Raw genomic sequence first — 6,000 nt, 5'->3', positions numbered from 1 at the left:
TGTATTACAATACTAGGTTTGATTTGTCTTTTGCAGTTATCCCGACCTTGACAAATTGCAAACAGCCACCTGCTTATCTAACATTTTTTGTACCAGACACTATGGAACTCTGTGCCAACATTGTTTAAACCAGGTCCTCTGACTTGCCTCTATCCCATGTTGTAATTCTCTATATGTCCTATTACTTTTGAGATGTATGATGGTGTAAACATATACAGGAAAACTAAATCCTTATTGTAAATAAGGACTTTAAGAGACTTTTCTCTTTATTTTAATTAAATCCAGGTTTCTCTGTCAGCTTAGAGGCTCTGACAGACTAGTTGGCAACCTTCAGTCTCGAAAGACTATGGTATCGCGCTCTGAAAGGTGGTTCTGGAACAGCGTCTAGTGTGGCTGAAAAGGCCGATTCGGGAGTGACAATCCCTTCCACACTGGGAGCAAGTGCAGTCTGTCCCTGGCCTGTCTCCCTGGCTATGGGCCTTCCTTCTTTGCCTCTTAGCCTCAGACTGTTGGCCAAGTGTCTCTTCAAACTGGGAAAGGCCATGTTGCACAGCCTGCCTCCAAGCGGACCGCTCAGAGGCCAGGGTTTCGCATTTGTTGACAGAAGTCCTCTGGAATGGGGGAAGAGACATGTTCCCCTACCAAGAGACATTTGCCCTACAAATTAGGGGCTTTCTCATATTATCTTGTTCCTGTCCAGCTGCCTCCATTTGTCAAACAAGATAAGAAGTTGCATTACTAAGACTTTATCATTAAAATATTCCTAATTGGGTGTCTTCTTAGCCCCACACTCTGATTTATCATCTCAAGAGAGATGTTTTTCCCAATTAACGGTGCAAGTATTTCCTGACTACTCCTTATCTGTCTTTCCTGTATGTTGTAATTCTTCTTGGTTCCAATTAAAAGTGACAGGTGGGGCCTTAAGTTCTTTGAAGTCTTACAGAGAAGTCTTATCTGTGAGGTGTTGTTTTCCTCACATTCCAGGTCTATGAGCTGTCTGATTCTCTTAATTAACTTTGCCAAGGTTGCATCTGAATTACAACTCTCAACATTGTGACTTCAAGTCCCCCTCAATAGTTTTCCTCTTTCTGTGCATTTTGATCCAACTATTCTGACAGCCAAAATTCACTTTAAACTACCATACATATTGCTACTAATATTGTTTACACTTGTAAACAATAACTATTAAACTATGATACTTTGGTAAAATGCATATACAAGACTGTTTTTGATTTAAAGAGAAGCCTAAATAAACATTGCTTAGAATTCAAAAAGCCTTGTTTTGCCATGGGTTTTAAATTCTCTGTTCAGAAGCAGACATTCAAGCTTGGGAGTGCATTCTAAAATGAAACCACTCTGTTCAGCTTAGCTTCATTTATCATGCTAATTAAACTTGACTGTTGGACATTCCAGCCTCTTAGTGCTTTGAAGCTTATACCTTATCTTGTTCTTGACAGCTGAGCCTTGCTGATTTATGCCCTGCCTGCTGCTTCAGTTTGGAGACAAAGGACCAGAATAATGCTCTCTGGTATTGAACATATAAGCATTGCTATACATTGGGTTCATTAACGTAAGTAAACATTTGCATAAATGATTAGTTTCAGCATAATGGCTACATACACTCATAGCATGGCATAATATTTGCTTCATTAAACCTTTGATCTGTTAGCATGAGTGGCTTCATGGCCTTGTCTCACTACGTGATCATTAGCTACACCACTGCCTTTGACCGTACGCCTACTTACAGATTGCCATGCAGTGTTCTTTAGAAGTCAAGAGAGTCTGTATGATTGCAAGAACATAGGCAGACCCCTACTGGATCAGACAAAGGAAACCTATAAACCAGACATTGTTGCATGAATGCAAGGGTCCTCTCTTATAGTTGCTCTCCAACAACTGCTATTGGATAGCATTATTTTTATACATATTTATATATTTTATGTTTTTATATGATTTCTTTTGTAAGCTGCCTTGATTGCCCTTTAAAGGACAGAAAGGCGGGATGTAAATTCTATAAATAAATAAATAATAAAGCCTCGGAACGCGGAAGTGCAATTTAGTTATTGTGGCTAACAGCTGTTGATTCTTATGTGGGTTACCAAATGCCTCTTAGAAGTCCACCAATGGGGCATAAAGACTACATGTTCCACCCCACCTCCCCCACCCCTGCTGTTGTTGGTGCTTACAAAACCACCATGAGTGCCATGAGGAAGGCATATAAGAGTGCTTACAAAACCACCAGTTCAAACAGTGAAAAGCATAAAATCACAAAAACAATAATAAAAACTCACCATAATAACAGCAGCAAAAGAGCTCAAAAGAAAAGAAAAAATCACAGCAGGGATTAAATCAAAACTCAAACGGAATGGGAAATTCAACCAAGGATGGCACCAACCTCACCTCGGTCAGAAGGGACTGGTAACTTAGGCACCACCACTTAGGTACTACCACAGAAGAGAGCCTTTCATGTGTCATTACCAAAGACTTCCATGGACAGTGGCATACACAAAACAGTCCTGTCAGAACATCTTAAGGGACAAGCAGATTATGTGAGGGGAGGCAATCCCTTAGATAATCTGGGCCCAAATCCTAACCAACTTTCCAGCACTGGCATAGCTGTGCCAATGGGTCATGTGCTGCATCCTGCAGTTGAGTGGCAGTCTTGGAGTCTTCCTCAAAGTAAGGGAATGCTTGTTCCCTTACCTCAGAACTGCACTGCGATTATGTCAGTGCTGAAAAATTGGTTAGAATTGTGTCTGTGGTTAATTACTTCCCTTCCATTTACTATTTTTACAGGTTTGAATACTGAAATGCATGCACACACATTCACACACACGCTGCCTCTGTGTTACCTTCATGGAAACTTGCCTTCCAAATGGTTTATTGTCAGCTCTCTAGAGAGGTCCTCGTGATCATCTTCATTAGATGAGACTTTATCTGAGGTTACTTCAGCCACAAGCTGCAGAGAGAGAAATGTTTAACAATCAGCTTTGCTAGGGGCAGAGGAAGTAATATTCAGCCACAACAACACTGTTTTTGGAATCTCAGACCTCAGTGCACTCAGTGCCTGATATAATCTCAATACCCCCACCCTATATTATATTTTAGAAAGGCACCACCTGTCAATATTATATACCTTAAGCATCCTTTGCTAGCATTTTTATCATTCCAGCTAGTTTGGCCTTTGGATTTGCTAGTTTAAATCCATTTTTAATGCTGTAATTCTATCTTTAATTATGCTTGAACTATTGTATGCTTTTATTTTTGTTGGTAACCTGTTCAGAGAGTCTGTTTGGACTGAGGAGGACAAGATAGGGTTCATCAAGGTCGCAGGCTGAGAGCCCAATCCTATGCAGGTCTACTCAGAAGTAAATCCCATTAGCATCAACAGGGTTTACTCCCAGGAAAGTGTGGATAGGATTGGGCTGTGAGGTAGTTGCCTCAGGCAGTGGATTGCTGGGAGTACTCACTGCTCCTCAGCCCTAGATTTGAAAGGAAAAGGGGAATGGAGTAGAAGAGGTAATGGGAAGAGAGTGGTGAGCTAGACTATCTCTAGCAGCATCAGGCACCTGGTAGAGTAGCAAATTATCAAAGTAACAAATGAAAGTGGCCAAGGCAGACAAGCCTCTCTGAAAGTAAATTAGTGCTGGTGTAACGTAATGACTAAGAACTGAGCTACAAATCAAGACTTCCCCAGTTAAACTGTGAAGCAGATACATTCACAAGAAGTACCAGTTTTCTCTGACAAAGTTTTGGATATACGTATTTCAGAGTGCCTCCTACATGATTTCAGCAGGCTGACCAATGTCTTATGTGAACTACATTTCCTGACCTAGGTCATTCCCCAGAAGTCTTAGCAGCGGTGTCCTGGACCCTCCTGGCACCCAGAATCGGGCAACACGGTGGCACAGGAACAAACTGTGCTTGGTGTGGTTGTTTTCCCCTCACTAATCCAAGTCTTATGCATTGGGCTTTTTGCACAAGTTATTAGTAATAATTGAGTTCTGAGAAGAGATCTACTATGTGCTTCTGTTCTCACATATCCAATAGAAAATATTGACAATCAACCAACATGCATGCATTTCATGATTACATGCATCTTGCCTTTTTCCTCAAGAACTGAAAGCAGCATACAAGGTAGTTAATCATCCAGTGTCAGGTGGTCTCCCATCCAGACACTGACAAGATCCAGCAAGGCTGCTGCATCATGTGCTTTCAGGCCATGCTCTTGAGCAAAATTCCAAACATCACAGTCCCACAATATGGTCTGAAGGCTAAATAATACAACAAGCATGCTGAAATTAAGCAAGTCTGGGCATGTTCAGTACCTCCATGGCTACAAGATCACATGGGAAGCTCTCAAATGCTATTTGGAGTTCTGTCATGGACAAGAGATGGGATATGAACGACATAAACATCTTCTCTTCCCCTTCTGAAGACAGAGCTCAAAGGCAACAGCTGAGTTTTTCCTTTCCTAAGGCTGAGATGCCCTAGTAGCAGCAGCAACAGGCTGTAATTTCTCAAATCCCACCAGATAATAGAAACATCAGGGATGCCAAGGAGTTTCTTGGGATCCTGCCCATCACCTGGGTCCCCCTCCCATACAGACAAAGCAGCTTCTAGAGCTTGATGGCTTCTAGGGCCACATCCAGCTTGTCTCCTCAGGGATTTCTTCCTCCTCCTCATCCTCCTACAGGTATCCACTCTGCCTTCTCAGAGCAGAGGCAGAGAGGGGGTTTAGAGCACCCTAGTATTCCTCAGCACCTTCTCCAGCCTCACAGGATTCTACTGCCTCCCTTCCAGCTAGTTTCCAGCTTTCAGCCAGCCCTTTCTCCTTCCTGGCACTCTCCTTATATTCCTCAGGCCTTGGCTGCTCCCTCCCCCTTTCCTGGTCTCACCCACCCTGCCTTCTGGTCCTAAACAGGAGACAGGAATCCTCTGGTGCAGAGGTTCTCAAACCAGGGTGTTGTGGCACCCAAGCCTGAGTTCCTCTGCCTTTACCCCTTTAAGGGGCGGGGAGGGGGGAACGCAGCAACGCAATCCCATGATCACACTGCTGATGGAGGGACTAGGCTAGGGGCTTTCCTTTACTTACACAATAAACCAGCAGCATCCTGGGGGTGCGGGGAGCCCTGCAGATGCCTCTGCAGGGCTCCCCAACATGCACAGAATTTTCTAAAAAACGATCGCGATGAGCCCTCTTATGGGCATGGGCCATCAGCATGTGTCCAGCCTAGTTGATACTTGCTTTTGCTAATTCTGACTGGCTCAAAATTAGAGATATCATTTGCCACTCATCCAGGTGATCAGTCAAGTATCAAACAGCATCTGCTTCTCTTTCTCTCGCTCTTCTTGGCTCACATTCTTCAGCAAGGACAACAATGCATTGCAATTTACAAATAACAAAGGCCTGTTTATTATTTTAACTGTAGTTTACCATGGCTTTTCATTTTTAAAAAATTTGGTTCTTATTGTACCATTGCTGCTGTCCATTCCATTTTTAGACACTTTGGGTACTTTTATTTTTGGAGGCGAAAAGCAGATTAGAGGTATTGTTTATAAATAAATAAGAGGTGCTTGCTAGCTGCAATTTTAAAATGTGATACCAAACAGGGTTACAACAATTACTGAATTAACAAGTCAGATGAGTAAAAATCCTTTCTACTTTAGATGGCATCCCTAATTAATTAGGCAGTGTTATTTTTAAAGCATTTTCACATAGGTATAGTTGGGTCTTGGTACCCACTGGGATTTGGTTCTGGGACTCCCCCAGATACTAAAAACCATGTTAAATAAAAACAGTTAAAACAAAACAAAAAGCACGAACCAGTCAGGCAGTCAATTGGGGCTGCTATTTTCAGCTCTCTGGGGTGGGGGCCTTCGCTTTGGCTTGCTGGGGAGTGGAATGCAAAACTGATTATCACTTCCACATTCCATTCTTTGGTGGGCTAGGGCAAAAGGTAGGGGTTGTTTTTCTTAGAGCGAGCTGAAAATAGCAGA

The sequence above is a fragment of the Tiliqua scincoides genome, chromosome 9, assembly GCF_035046505.1.
Source record: "Tiliqua scincoides isolate rTilSci1 chromosome 9, rTilSci1.hap2, whole genome shotgun sequence".
Lineage (NCBI taxonomy): Eukaryota > Metazoa > Chordata > Lepidosauria > Squamata > Scincidae > Tiliqua > Tiliqua scincoides.
This window is presented reverse-complemented; position numbering follows the sequence as displayed.